Here is a 16,669-nt window from a genome sequence, read left to right as displayed (position 1 = left end):
ATACTAGTTTATAGACAGGTGGAGGATGGTAGTGGTAGTTATACTAGTTTATAGACAGGTGGTAGATGGTAGTGGTAGTTATACTAGTTTATAGACAGGTGGTGGATGGTATTGGTAGTTATACTAGTTTATAGACAAGTGGTAGATGGTAGTGGTAGTTATACTAGTTTATAGACAGGTGGAGGATGGTAGTGGTAGTTATACTAGTTTATAGACAGGTGGTAGATGGTAGTGGTAGTTATACTAGTTTATAGACAGGTGGTGGATGGTATTGGTAGTTATACTAGTTTATAGACAGGTGGAGGATGGTAGTGGTAGTTATACTAGTTTATAGACAGGTGGTAGATGGTAGTGGTAGTTATACTAGTTTATAGACAGGTGGTGGATGGTATTGGTAGGTATACTAGTTTATAGACAGGTGGAGGATGGTATTGGTAGGTATACTAGTTTATAGACAGGTGGTAGATGGTAGTGGTAGTTATACTAGTTTATAGACAGGTGGTGGATGGTATTGGTAGGTATACTAGTTTATAGACAGGTGGAGGATGGTAGTGGTAGTTATACTAGTTTATAGACAGGTGGGGGGTGGTATTGGTAGTTATACTAGTTTATAGACAGGTGGAGGATGGTATTGGTAGTTATACTAGTTTATAGACAGGTGGAGGATGGTATTGGTAGTTATACTAGTTTATAGACAGGTGGTAGATGGTATTGGTAGTTATACTAGTTTATAGACAGGTGGTGGATGGTATTGGTAGTTATACTAGTTTATAGACAAGTGGTAGATGGTAGTGGTAGTTATACTAGTTTATAGACAGGTGGTGGATGGTATTGGTAGTTATACTAGTTTATAGACAGGTGGTGGATGGTATTGGTAGTTATACTAGTTTATAGACAGGTGGAGGATGGTAGTGGTAGTTATACTAGTTTATAGACAGGTGGTAGATGGTAGTGGTAGTTATACTAGTTTATAGACAGGTGGTGGATGGTATTGGTAGGTATACTAGTTTATAGACAGGTGGAGGATGGTATTGGTAGGTATACTAGTTTATAGACAGGTGGTAGATGGTAGTGGTAGTTATACTAGTTTATAGACAGGTGGTAGATGGTAGTGGTAGTTATACTAGTTTATAGACAGGTGGTGGATGGTATTGGTAGGTATACTAGTTTATAGACAGGTGGTGGATGGTATTGGTAGGTATACTAGTTTATAGACAGGTGGAGGATGGTAGTGGTAGTTATACTAGTTTATAGACAGGTGGTAGATGGTAGTGGTAGGTATACTAGTTTATAGACAGGTGGTGGATGGTATTGGTAGGTATACTAGTTTATAGACAGGTGGTAGATGGTATTGGTAGGTATACTAGTTTATAGACAGGTGGAGGATGGTATTGGTAGTTATACTAGTTTATAGACAGGTGGAGGATGGTAGTGGTAGTTATACTAGTTTATAGACAGGTGGTGGATGGTATTGGTAGGTATACTAGTTTATAGACAGGTGGAGGATGGTAGTGGTAGGTATACTAGTTTATAGACAGGTGGTAGATGGTAGTGGTAGGTATACTAGTTTATAGACAGGTGGTAGATGGTATTGGTAGGTAGACTAGTTTATACACAGGTGTCTATACATACCAGCGAACACGTCGATAAACACAAACAAAAATACATTTCTTTTTAAAGCACAAACCTCTTGCACAATACAAATAACTCAATAAAATGTCAGTTGGAAGTTGTATGAAATGCACTCACAGGACGCAGGGCACCCAGGCTCGGTGTTGTGGCAGCCATGCAATCCCAGGTGTAAGGTGCAGCCCTGGCTGGTGGTAAAGTTTGCAGGGACGCCGGTCTGTGCCACGCTGTGCTCCTCTCCCTCGGCACCCCCAGGGTGGCTGTATTGCATGAACACTTACCTGCAGAGGCTCCACACCGGAACACACATGTGAGGTTATGGCAGTTTGTTCCAGGTTTGTATCACGCGCTTTGTTCCCAAGTTGTCAAGGCAACAAGTTTGGAGGGCGTGTCCTCCTTTTGTTAGGCAGGCTGTGTGCAGAATCTTCCCAAATGCCTTCAGGTCACAGGGAGGCCAACAGAGATTGTAACCCCCAAGGGACTAAGCAGTCTGTGTGCTCTATACTACATAGATATACATAGTCTGTGTACCCCATACTACATAGATATACATAGTATGTGTGCAATATACTACATAGATATACATAGTCTGTGTGCTCTATACTACATAGATATACATAGTCTGTGTACACTATACTACATAGATATACATAGTCTGTGTGCTCTATACTACATAGATATACATAGTCTGTGTACACTATACTACATAGATATACATAGTCTGTGTACACTATACTACATAGATATACATAGTCTGTGTACACCGTACTACATAGATATACATAGTCTGTGTGCAATATACTACATAGATATACATAGTCTGTGTGCACTATACATAGATATACATAGTCTGTGTACACTATACATAGATATACATAGTCTGTGTACACTATACTACATAGATATACATAGTCTGTGTGCTCTATACTACATAGATATACATAGTCTGTGTGCTCTATACTACATAGATATACATAGTCTGTGTGCTCTATACTACATAGATATACATAGTCTGTGCACACTATACTACATAGATATACATAGTCTGTATACACTATACTACATAGATATACATAGTCTGTGTGCACTGTACTACATAGATATACATAGTCTGTGTACACCGTACTACATAGATATACATAGTCTGTGTACACCGTACTACATAGATATACATAGTCTGTGTGCAATATACTACATAGATATACATAGTCTGTGTGCACTATACATAGATATACATAGTCTGTGTACACTATACTACATAGATATACATAGTCTGTGTGCAATATACTACATAGATATACATAGTCTGTGCACACTATACTACATAGATATACATAGTCTGTATACACTATGATACATAGATATACACAGTCTGTGTGCTCTATACTACATTATATATATATATATATATATATACACATAGTCTGTGTGCTCTATACTACATAGATATACACAGTCTGTGTGCACTATGATACATAGATATACACAGTCTGTGTGCACTATACTACATATATATATATATATATATATACACATAGTCTGTGTGCTCTATACTACATAGATATACACAGTCTGTGTACACTATACTACATAGATATACACAGTCTGTGTGCTCTATACTACATAGATATACATAGTCTGTGCACACTATACTACATAGATATACACAGTCTGTGTGGCTACTTAGCCCCATACACAACAAACTGCTATGAACATTTTCTTTGCTTTCAGCACTTCAACTTCAGGGACAACATGTTCACTGCTGCCTAATATATACCACTCCTTTTTTAGATTTCATTGTAACCAGATAATCAATGTAATTCACTGTCAGTGGTCCTAATGTTATGGACGTTCGGTGTAGAGTGCAGCAGACGGGGACACGTCGCATACAGCGCAGTGTACAGAGTGCAGCAGACGGGGACACGTCGCATACAGCGCAGTGTACAGAGTGCAGCGGACGGGGACATGTCACATACAGTGCAGTGTACAGAGTGCAGCAGACGGGAACATGTCACATACAGTGCAGTGTACAGAGTGCAGCGGACGGGGACATGTCACATACAGCGCAGTGTACAGAGTGCAGTGGACGGGGACATGTCACATACAGCGCAGTGTACAGAGTGCAGCGGACGGGGACATGTCACATACAGCGCAGTGTACAGAGTGCAGCGGACGGGGACATGTCACATACAGCGCAGTGTACAGAGTGCAGCGGACGGGGACATGTCACATACAGCGCAGTGTACAGAGTGCAGCGGACGGGGACATGTCACATACAGCGCAGTGTACAGAGTGCAGCGGACGGGGACATGTCACATACAGCGCAGTGTACAGAGTGCAGCGGACGGGGACATGTCACATACAGCGCAGTGTACAGAGTGCAGCGGACGGGGACATGTCACATACAGCGCAGTGTACAGAGTGCAGCGGACGGGGACATGTCACATACAGCGCAGTGTACAGAGTGCAGCAGACGGGAACATGTCACATACAGTGCAGTGTACAGAGTGCAGCGGTCAGTGATGTCTCCTATTAGCACCATGCCATTCATACAAATACCTATCTATATAAGATCAGAAATAAAACATTGTCCAATCAGAGAAGTCCCAGCTGTGATGTCACCATAAATAGTACACATGCACAGCTCCCAGCTGGATACAGAAGTTACAGAGCCAACCAATGGAGCGTACAGACCTCTGGGAGAGAAGGGGTTACAGAGCCAGCCTCCAGCACACCCTGCCCCCACCCTGCACTCACCTATCACATCCAGCTGCATTGTCCCTCTGCACCCTCCATGTGACTCTGGCTGCACAATGCACAGCTCTGAGCTCCATTCATAATGCCTGGATCCCAGACACAGGAACTAGACCAGCTCAACCGAGCACCTATCTGAGGCCTGGTCTGTTAATAATAAACATGTCTAATGGGCCATACACACTATGCAATTGTCTTTAGATTTTTTTTCTTTTAGATTTACCAAAACCATATAATATGAGGTCAGACCTAAACACTTTGAATTTGTATGCAATCTGGCAGACCCCTGCACTACATAGTTAAAGGTAAATCTAAAGGAAATCAAACAGCAAAAGTTGTATAGTGTGTCCCCAGCTTAAGCCTCAGATAGGTACTCAGCTGAGGCAGCCTTTTTCATCTCACAGCCAGCTGGGTTTTGAACCCCGCTCACATCTGTACGCTTCTGCGGCGCTAAAATGCAGCTGCTGCGCACATCAAAAGCAACATGTAAAATAATAGTCCCCTTTAAATGCTATGTAACCGTTCACATCTGTACGCTGCGCTTTTCGGAAGTTCTGCTTTCCACATCTTCAGTGTGTTTTGGTGAAAATCGCACCTTCTATTAGGGCCCATTCACACTGTGCGAGAGCTCTGTGGTTTTCTGTGTGATTCACATGCAATTCTGTGCAGTGCGATTTCAGCTGCAATTATTTTACATGGGATAATGGCACCGCACATGCGGCAAAGCGTGGTATGGGCAAAGCATGGTACTTTTGTACCAATGCGATCTGGTGTGAGCAAACACAGTGCGTTTGCAACCTGCGTTTGGGGTGTCGTTAACTTGAACTGACCGTTGGTAACACACAATCAGCTGATCATTGGTAACGCTTTGTTTTTATTGGTGCTTTTTTGGAGTCACATGTCCATTTTTTTCCAGCGACTGAGGGAGGAAAACAAATAGCGGTCCTACTTTAGGCACGTGTCCTTTCCACATCGAGTTGGACTCATTTTAATGCGATTTTTCTCTTCATATTTGTATGTTTTTGGCATTTTAATAAAGATTTTAAAGGTGTCGAGCACGGCCCTCTGATTCCTACTGTATTAAAGTGTATTGTATTTGTACGGTCTACCCTTAAGTTGTAAAGCGCTGCATAAACTGTCGGCGCTATATAAATCCTGTATAATAATAATAATAAAGGTGTCCAAGGGTAATGCACTAAGCGCTTGCACCTCCTTTCTTTAACCACTTCCCAACCACCCGCCGATTTACTGCGGCAGGGTGGCTCTCCTGCGCAAACCGACGTAGATCTACGTCGGTCGCACGCGGGAAGCTAGGGGGCGAGCGCGCGCTCATGCCCCTACTCTGCAGCGGGGAAGCCGAGGCACTGGTCAGGAGGCTCCGATTGCCGCCTGACCCCCGCGATCGTTCCCCGCTAAAAGAGAAGTACAGTCGGCTGTTTTAAACACAGCTGACCATCCTTCTCCTTGGGATGAGCAAAGAGATCATGTGATCCTTCTATATAGGATCACAGGTCTCTATGGTCATTTAACAAGCCATGTCCCCCCCTACAGTTAGAAAACACTCCCCTAGGCTCACACTTAACCCATTGATCACCCACAGGGTTAACCCCTTCCCTGCCAGTGTCCTTATTACAGTACCAGTGCATATTTTTAGCACTGATTGCTGTAGTAATGTCACTAGTCCCCCCAAAAGTGTCAAAAATGTCAGTTAGGGGTCCGATCTGTCCGCCGCAATGTCGCAGTCCCGCAAAAAATCGCCGATTGACGCCGTTACTAGTAATAAAAAAAAAAAACAATAAAAATTACATAAATCTTTTTCATAGTTGTAGACGCAATAACTTTTACGCAAACCAAACAAAATATGCTTATTGCGATTTTTTTTTTACCAGAAATATGTAGCAGAAAACAAATTGGCCTAAAATGTTAAAAAAATTTTGATTTTTACATTTTTTTGGGAATGTTATGTAGCAGAATGTGAAAAATATTGTTTTTTTTTTTTTTTCAGAATTGTCGCTATTTTTTTGTTGATAGCGCAAAAAATAAAAATCGCACAGGTGATCAAATACCACCAAAAGAAAGCTCTGTTTGTGGGGGAAAAAAACATCAATTTTATTTGGGTACAGCGGCGTACGACCACGCAATTGTCCGGTAAAGTAACACAGTGCCGAATCGCAAAATAGGGCCTGGTCTTCAAGGGGGAAAATCTTCCGGTCTTAAAGTGGTTAATATATATATATATATATATATATATATAAATATATATATTAACCACTTTATATATAAATGTATATAAAAACACAGTACACATTGCACTGATTTTAACACAAGGCATTAAAAGCGCAATAAAAACACGACATGCGTGTTCCAAAGCACATGTGTGAATGGGCCCTCAAGCCAGGTTAACATCTAGTGTTGTGCAAAATGTGCATTTTTTTTTTCTTGCGCTGCCCTATGTGCAACAAACACCCCTATGAAGCTCCTGCACCCTTTTGGGCATCAAGCTTGTTTTGACACACACGCCTGCTGGCTGCGCCTGGGCCCCATTATTAATAAAGGGCAACACAATTGCAGCGTGCGTTTTTTTGCGCATTCTAAAAGTGCACCCTTTCGCACATGTTTATACGCTTAGGTGAGAATGGAGAGGACAGGTTATGGTGGGTGATTGGTGTATATATTGTATTTGTTTTTTATATTGACATACTGCGCTTGACTTACTAAGGCCCTGTTCACACCTGAGCATTTTTCAGCTCGTAAAACGCTCATCTCTAAAGTTCCAAAACGCCCAACAAGCAAAATCTCATTAATTTCAATGGCCACTGTTCACATATGAGTGCTTTGTCACTGAAAGCAAAACGCCTGAAGCTCAAAATAGTTCATGAGCTTCTTTTTTTTGACAGATTACAAGTGTTTTTAGTCAGATGTCAATGCCTGCCTGCAAAAAACGGCTGAAAAAATGCCTGAAAACTACACACTCAGGTGTGACTGAAACTGAACATCGCGAAATCTGCTGCCAATCAGCTTCCAGGTGTTGGATTGATTTTATGTGTTCTTTCGTTTCTGAGCATGCCTAGTCTTGCTCTTAAGATTTTTTTTCAGACGAAAACTGTACTAATTAAGCGAAAATCGGATGTTGTGTTGACGTACAATAAAAATTATATAGCCTGCACATCCAGTTTTTGTAATCCGAAAATTCGTAATTGGCTGTCGAAAGCACCATACTAACAACCCGAAAATCGGCAGATCGTTCGTCGGACAAAATTTCCCTTCCAATTTTCTTATCGTGCGTACGGACCTTTAGTCCGGAGGGTTCAATATTGAGTTGGCCCACCCTTTGCAGCCATAACAGCTTCAACTCTTCTGGGAAGGCTGTCCACAAGGTTTAGGAGTGTCTATGGGAATGTTTGACTATTCTTCCAGAAGAGCATTTGTGAGGTCAGGCACTGATGTTGAAGAGAAGGCCTGGCTCGCAGTTTCCGCTCTAATTCATCCCAAAGGTGTTCTATCAGGTTGAGGTCAGGACTCTGTGTAGGCCAGTCAAGTTCCTCCACCCCAAACTCACTCATCCATGTCTTTATGGACCTTGCTTTGTGCACTGGTCCAAATTATTTGGTGGAGGGGGGATTATGGTATGGAGTTATTTTTCAGGTATTGGCATTGGCCCCTTAGTTCCAGTGAAGGGAACTCTTAAGTAGTGATGCACCGAAATGAAATTCTTGGCCGAAGCCGAATAATAATGAAATGCTTGGCCGAAGGCCGAATACCGAACGCGGTGTTTCGCATTTTTTCCATTTATTTTGCCAATTTTTTCACCATTACAATAATTAAATGGTAAAAATTGTTCATAGGGATGTAACGATATCAAAATCTCACGGTACGATACAATTTCGATAATGACCTCACGGTACGATATTTATTGCGATATTGTGGAAAAGCTCACGGTATTGTTTTCTATGTGTCATGTTCACACCAGAGCACTGTATCTGTGTTCCAGAGATGTGTGATTTTATGCAGACGTTTGCATACAAGAACACACATAAATGTGCATAAAGGCAACAAACCTCTTGCCTACAACAGTTGAGTCTTAGGAAATATACCTTTAAAAAAAAAAAACACACATGTATAAAAATGCATAGAAGTGCCCATAGCAATACACATACAGTGGGTACGGAAAGTATTCAGACCCCCTTAAATTTTTCACTCTTTGTTATATTGCAGCCATTTGTTAAAATCATTTAGGTTCATTCTTCTTCCTCATGAATGTACACATAGCACCCCATACTGACAGAAAAACACAGAATTGTTGACATTGTTGCAGATTTATTAAAAAAGAAAAACTGAAATATCACATGGTCCTAAGTATTCAGACCCTTTGCTGTGACACTCATATATTTAACTCAGGTGCTTTCCATTTCTTCTGATCATCCTTGAGATGGTTCTACACCTTCATTTGAGTCCAGCTGTGTTTGATTATACTGATTGGACTTGATTAGGAAAGCCACACACCTGTCTATATAAGACCTTCCAGATCACAATGCATGTCAGAGCAAATGAGAATCATGAGGTCAAAGGAACTACCTGAAGAGCTCAGAGACAGAATTGTGGCAAGGCACAGATCTGGCCAAGGTTACAAAAAGATTTCTGCTGCACTTAAGGTTCCTAAGAGCACAGTGGCCTCCATAATCCTCAAATGGAAGACGTTTGGGACGACCAGAACCCTTCCTAGAGCTGGCCGTCCGGCCAAACTGAGCTATCAGGGGAGAAGAGCCTTGGTGAGTGAGGTAAAGAAGAACCCAAAGATCACTGTGGCTGAGCTCCAGAGATGCAGTCAGGAGATGGGAGAAAGTTGTAGAAAGTCAACCATCACTGCAGCCCTCCACCAGTCGGGGCTTTATGGCAGAGTGGCCCGACGGAAGCCTCTCCTCAGTGTAAGACACATGAAAGCCCGCATGGAGTTTGCTAAAAAAACACCTGAAGGACTCCAAGATGGTGAGAAATAAGATTCTCTGGTCTGATGAGACCAAAATAGAACTTTTTGGCCTTAATTCTAAGCGGTATGTGTGGAGAAAACCAGGCACTGCTCATCATCTGTCCAATACAGTCCCAACAGTGAAGCATGGTGGTGGCAGCATCATGCTGTGGGGTTGTTTTTCAGCTGCAGGGACAGGACGACTGGTTGCAATCGAGGGAAAGATGAATGCGGCCAAGTACAGGGATATCCTGGACAAAATCCTTCTCCAGAGTGCTCTGGACCTCAGACTGGGCCGAAGGTTTACCTTCCAACAAGACAATGACCCTAAGCACACAGCTAAAATAACGAAGGAGTGGCTTCACAACAACTCCGTGACTGTTCTTGAATGGCCCAGCCAGAGCCCTGACTTAAACCCAATTGAGCATCACTGGAGAGACCTATAAATGGCTGTCCACCAACGTTTACCATCCAACCTGACAGAACTGGAGAGGATCTGCAAGGAGGAATGGCAGAGGATCCCCAAATCCAGGTGTGAAAGACTTGTTGCATCTTTCCCAAAAAGACTTCTGGCTGTATTAGATCAAAAGGGGGCTTCTAATAAATACTGAGCAAAGGGTCTGAATACTTAGGACCATGTGATATTTCAGTTTTTCTTTTTTAATAAATCTGCAACAATGTCAACAATTCTGTGTTTTTCTGTCAGTATGGGGTGCTATGTGTACATTCATGAGGAAGAAGAATGAACTTAAACGATTTTAGCAAATGGCTGCAATATAACAAAGAGTGAAAAATGTAAGGGGGTCTGAATACTTTCCGTACCCACTGTAAATGTGCGGAAATGTAATGAAATGCAGGTGCATTTGTGTTGTCCTCTGTTAATGTAATGGGCCCTGAGCCTAGATTAACATTGATGCAGTCTGGGATTTGCAGTGATTTCTGTGCACTTAGTATTAGTAGTTCCCCACACTGCTTTACAATCACACTCCAGTCAGTGACTGTCTATGCTGCCTGGCAGAGGTGCACAAACTGCACAAATCCCAAAAATGGCTGGGCATAATGGCAAATTATTTGGCAGATAAGACATAACAGGAAAATGAATAATAGGTGTCATCATAGTATGAACCGCTATCAAGTCATCATAAACGAACTCACTGGCGGTCCGGTGTCACTGTGTCTTGCCGTGGTGCTGTCACGTGGTGCCTGAAGCTGCTCCGCCGAGTCCGACTCCGCCGCTCTCGTGTGCTGGCTCCGCCTCCGCCCCACAAGCCCGCCCACCCACACTGCTCCAAACCAACTGGCAGCCGCTCGCCTCGGCTCGGCCAGTAGCAGACAGTGTGGGTGACCGTGACAGACAGCAGGAGGAGCCGATGAGACACAGATACGGCGGCCCAGACCAGTCAGAATACACCGTGCACCCACCACAACGATATCGGGCCATGTTAATAACCGCGATACCGCGATAGCGGCAATAAATTTGTTCGGCAAAATTTATTCGGCCTATTTACTTATTTTCAGCCGAATAATTTTGGCCGCCGAACATTCGGTGCATCCCTACTCTTAAGGCATCAGCATACCAAGACATTTTGGACAATTTTATGCTCCTTTGTGGGAACAGTTTGGGGGTGGCCCCTTCCTGTTCCAACATGACTGCGCCCCAGTGCACAAAGCAAGGTCCATAAAGACATGGATGAGTGAGTTTGGGGTGGAGGAACTTTACTGGCCTGACCTCAACCCAATAGAACACCTTTGGGATGAATTAGAGCACAGATGGCAAGCCAGGCCTTCTCATCCATAGACACACTCCTAAACCTTGTGGACAACCTTCCCAGAAGAGTTGAAGCTGTTATAGCTGTAAAGGGTGGGCCAACTCAATATTGAACTATACGGACTAAGACTGGGATGCCATTAAAGTTCATGTGTGTGTAAAGGCAGGCGTCCCAATACTTCTGGTAATATAGTGTATGTTTAAATCTGCATGGTTCTTTATTGGTATCATTTATATGTGAACTACCAGGTGTGATTATCAGATGGGCTGAAGAGAATGACACCTATCATTAAAAATATACCATAAGTGTTTGCTGCCCAAAAATTCAGATCTCACACAAGCTTCTTCCATCTTAAAATTCAAGATTTGGTTACCTTCTCATGACATTGGTTGAGTAAATTAGATTGATGCCTCGTACACACGATCAGATAATCGGACGACTTATCGTTCGCATTTTGTTGCATGATACTAATATCGAATTCAACAATGCGTACTAAACGTATGATTTTTTTTTTTTCGGACGATTCTGGAAAAGCTCCTGGGTTGCATAGCTACGTATCAGATGGTGCAAAACAAAAACAATGGCAGCCAGGCTTTTTCCGGGTTATTTTCGTGTTTCTGATCATGCGTGGTCTTTGTCTATCTATTTTTAGTGAATGCATACTGCACTGATTAAACGATTGTCGTTCGCTAGGCTATCGTACAACAAAAGTTTTCGTGTTTGTCCCTTTCGATTTTGTTGGATGCAATGTCGTGATCGGCTGTCGAAAGCTGTGTACTAACAATCAGATTATCGTGCGATCAATTTGAAAGTGTTTTTTTTTGTACGAATATCTGATCATGTGTACGAGGCATAAGTGCCGGTTCACACTGGGGCGACCTGTGAGGCGACCTGGTCGCCTCACAGGTCGCCGCAGGTCGCCTCCCATAGGGAAGCTGCGGACCCGTTCTAATAGGAGCGACACAAGTCGCTCCGACCTAGAAAAAGGGTCCGGAGCTTCTTTGGGGCGACCAGAAGGCGACCGCCATAGACTTCAATGTTATGAAGTCTGTGGCGGCCGCTCCGAGGTCGCCGCGCGCTGCTCGCACCGCGATCTCGGAGGTCGCCCCTGCAAGTAGCGTCGCGGTAATGTGAACCGGCGCTTAAGGTAAGGATCCAATTGTTTTGACGACTCTTTATCTTCTCCCATGCCTCTTACTCCCCTCTCCAATGGCTTGTTCGAGTTTGATCCTCCTCATTATTCCTTTTTTCATCCCCCCCCCCTTTTTTTTTTTTTTTTATTTCTCTTCTGGAAACATGGAAAAATACATAGAATAAACAGTTGTGTATCAAGTCAATAGTAAAATCAACATTAGTGGAGCGGTAACCAAGCAGGAAACCCCTTCGCATCTGGGGGTGGGTACAACTAGGAAAAGTGGGTACAGAGAGTGGGGGATATGAGAGAGAGGAATTAAGGTTAAAGGCAAGGAAATTAGAAAGGGGAAGAAGTGTAGCTAAAAGTAAGAGGTACGTATGAAATAAAGAGTTATCAACTGTGTCTGATTAGAGTCTAGAAAAGGACAAAAGTCATTCTGTGGAAGATCGTAAAATTTAGTGGGTGTTATACCATTCAGTCCAAATGGACCACAAGGAGTTGAACTTGGCTCTGCTGCCTGCTCTGTTTGCCAATATTGATTCATAGAGGTGATGTATACAAACAATATCTAAAGGCCCGTACACACGACTGGAAATTCGGCCGGAAATTTTCGTCCGACCTGCCAATTTTATGCTTGTTAGTATCATGCTTCCGACAACCGACTCCGACTTTTCAGCCGCAAAAATCCTGATGTGCAGCCTATATAATTTTTGTCGAAACACGTCCGATTTTCGTCTCATTAGTACAGATTTTGATGGGGAAAAATCTTATGAGCAAGACTAGGCATGCTCAGAGATGAAAGAACACAAAGAAAGCAAACCAACACATCACTTCTGAAGTAGAATTCTGTCATGCGGAAAAATTTGTGTGCAGTCTAGAGCACATTCCAACCAACAGACACCACTCTGGACAAAAGACGGACGACCGGTCGGCGGAAATTCGTTGCGTGTGTACGAGGCTTAAGACTTCAGAGACATTTGGGGCTAGGTCAGTTTTCCGTCTCCTAGCAATGAGTAGTCTAGCTGCCAAGAGGATGTGGGTAATCACTATGTGATATGGCGTAGGGAAGGTGTCGATGCCCAAATGTAGAATAGCCAGTGGTGGGTTTGGGCATGTTAATATACCCGTAATGTTGGAGATGACACGAAAGACCCCATTCCAAAAGCTAGTGAGGTTTTTGCACTCCCAAAACACATGCATGATGTTGCCAATACTACCGCATTCCCTCCAACACAGCGGGGAGTTGGAATGCGAACACAGAGACAATCTGTATGGCGTAAGGTACCATCGAAGGGCAACTTTTTGTGTGAGTTCCCAGACGTTAACACATCTCATAGCCTTATACACTGATCTGAATGCACATTTCCATACTCCGTAAAAGTAATACCTAGATCTTTTTCCCATTTCTGGAAGGGCCTAGATTTGCAGAAGATGAGCTTCTCCTGGAACATATTATAAAGGGATATACCTTTCTGGGTCTCACCGCTCAATGAGAAGAACTGCCAAACAGACTGCTGGAACAAGAGTGAGGGGTCTTTCAAGGAGCTCAGGAAGTGGGAGAGTTGTAGGAATTTGTAGTGGTCTTTTGGGGTAAGGCCATATTGAGTATGAAGTGTTTCAAATGATTTAATAGCGCCATCAGCATACAGATCTGCTACGAAGTTGATGCCTTTGGAACGCCAGTGTAGAGGGGTCACTGAAGGTATTAGATCAGCTAAGGAATCAGTGGGTATGGGGATATCAATTCCATTGTCAGCTTTCATTTGTAATGCATTCAGGAGTCACCACAATATTTCTCTTCTATATTGATTTGCCTGATCCCTTCGTGCTTTCCTCATTGCTGATGTAAATATTTAAAGTGGAGTTCCACCCATTTTCGTAAATTTAGATGTATGTAATCCCCTTTAAAATGACTTTTACCAATGGAAACGTTTTTTTTTTGCTAGTAAATACCTTATTTTCTTGTTTATTCCTCCTCTCCTCACTTCCGGGTCCGATCGGCGATGACGTCATTCGGCGATTCGCAGTGTGTGCTGGGATGTATTCCATGCTAGAAATCTCGCAGTATCACCCAGGAGCTGAGCTGTACTGAGCCGTGACCTGCCCCGCCTCCTCTCAGTGAGTTGTACTGTATGCATTGTATTCAGCCCTTGCTCTGTCCCGCCTCCTCTCAGTGAGCGAGGACTGAAAGCATTATATCCTCACTGAGAGGAGGCGGGGCAGAGGCGGGGTAGAGCACGGGCTGAATACAATGCATACAGTACAACTCACTGAGAGGAGGCGGGGCAGGTCACGGCTCAGTACAGCTCAGCTCCTGGGTAATACTGCGAGATTTCTAGCATGGAATACATCCCAGCACACACTGCGAATCGCCTAATGACGTCATCGCCGATCAGACCCGGAAGTGAGGAGAGGAGGAATAAACAAGAAAATAAGGTATTTACTAGCAAAAAAAAAGTTTCCATTGGTAAAAGTAGTTTTAAAGGGGATTACATACATCTATGTAATCCAACGTATTAAAAATGGGTGGAACTCTGCTTTAATGAATAGTATTCTATGATTTATTATCGACATTGCTTGATGTAGATATATTTATTATATATTGTTTTATTTATAAGGTTTTCTGTATGTACACTTTTGGACCCTGAGGAAGCTCAGCTGTTTTGAGCGAAACACGTCAATGGTACCAACCAGATGATGTTATGTATTACATGAATTTATTCTGACATGTTAACATTGACTATCAATTTTATCTTTCTGTATCATAAATAAAATGCATTTTTTAATTGATTTTGTTGGATATTTTGGACTCATTTAAATCCCCATTTCCAGGATTTGCTGACTATTTTCCTTTCTCCTTTTCCCTTCCCCTCCCCCTTTCCTTGTTTCCCTGCCAGACCTGGGTTACACTGTACACTTTTGAATTTCCAGGGGACAGTGTCAGAATTTTGTAGACTGAGATCTATTATCCACCCAGTTTATACAAGCTCCTAACATGTTATCATTTTAAAAGTACATTTTAATATTTTGCAGCTTTCAATAAAATAATAGCTGGTGATCCTGCCATGAAGGTCCTTTTTCTTCAGGCACTTCCTGTTTTAGGGTGACCATTTCCCCAAATTGAGAACATGTGTTGTCAGCCTACCACACGGGCTCCCACTGAAGACTGCAAGTGGCCATTTCTTTACAAATATCACAGGAATGGTCCATAGTTCTCACCGTCAGGAAACCCATCCTGAGAAACACCATGCAACCAGGAGATGAGCAGCACTGAGATGCAACAAAGGATGACAAAAGGTGAAAACCAGTGCCATCATCTCCCTGTAACCACGACTGATACTAAGGCTGCTTTGTGCTCCTAATATTAGAGAGAGTGAATTGACCTAACCAAATACTTCTTTAACCACTTCTGGACCGGAAGATTTTCCCCCTTAATGACCAGCCCATAATTTGCAATTCGGCACTGCGTTACTTTAACGGACAATTGCACGTGCGATGCTGTACCTAAATAAAATTGATGTCCTTTTTTTTCCCCCCCCCACAAATATAGCTTTCTTTTGGTGGTATTTGATCACCTGTGCGATTTTTATTTTTTGCGCTATAAACAAAAAAAGAGCGACAATTCTGAAAAAAATATATATTTTTCACATTCTGCTATGCTGTACAACATTCCTAAAAAAAAAAAAATGTAAAAAATTAAAAGCCAATTTGTGTTCGGTTACATATTTTTGGTAAAAAAAAAAAAATCAAAATAAGAGTATTTTGATTGGTTTGCGCAAAAGTTATCACATCTACTAACAACGGGAAAAATTTGTATTTTTTATTGTTTTTACTAGAAATGGCGTCAATCTGCGATTTTTTTGCGGGAATGCGACATTGCGGCGGACAGATCGGACCCCTGACTGACATTTGACACTTTTGGGGGGACCAGTGACATTACTACAGTAATCAGTGCTAAAAATATGTAAAATGACACTGGCAGGGAAGAGGTTAACACAGTGTGGGTGATCAGGGGGTTAAATATGTGCTTAGGGGCGTGTTTCTAATTGCGGGGGGGTGTGGCATGTGAAATGATCATGGAGACCTGTGATCCTATATAGAAGGATCACAGGAGCTCTATGATCAATCCAGAGAGAAGTGTTTACAACAGCCGACCGTTCTTCTCTCTCAGCAGGGAATGATCGCAGGTGTCAGGCGGCAATCGGAGCCGCCTGCCCCGTGCACCGGCTTCCCCGCTGACGTTTTTTTTTATCTCCATGCATAGAATGCATGAAGGTAAAAGAACTTTGTGCCTTTACAACCACTTTAATATGAGTCAGCGGGAGGAACCATGTAGGGCAGGGTTAGCAGGTGTGACGAGCTTGGGTTTGGTCCTAACCTGGGGTCAGATGAATGAGCTAATGTGCGTTGGTTGGA

The sequence above is a fragment of the Pelophylax lessonae genome (assembly GCF_965119305.1).
Source record: "Pelophylax lessonae genome assembly, chromosome: 12".
NCBI lineage: Eukaryota > Metazoa > Chordata > Amphibia > Anura > Ranidae > Pelophylax > Pelophylax lessonae.
The sequence above is the reverse complement of the archived record's forward strand: the minus strand, read 5'-3'. Positions refer to the sequence as shown.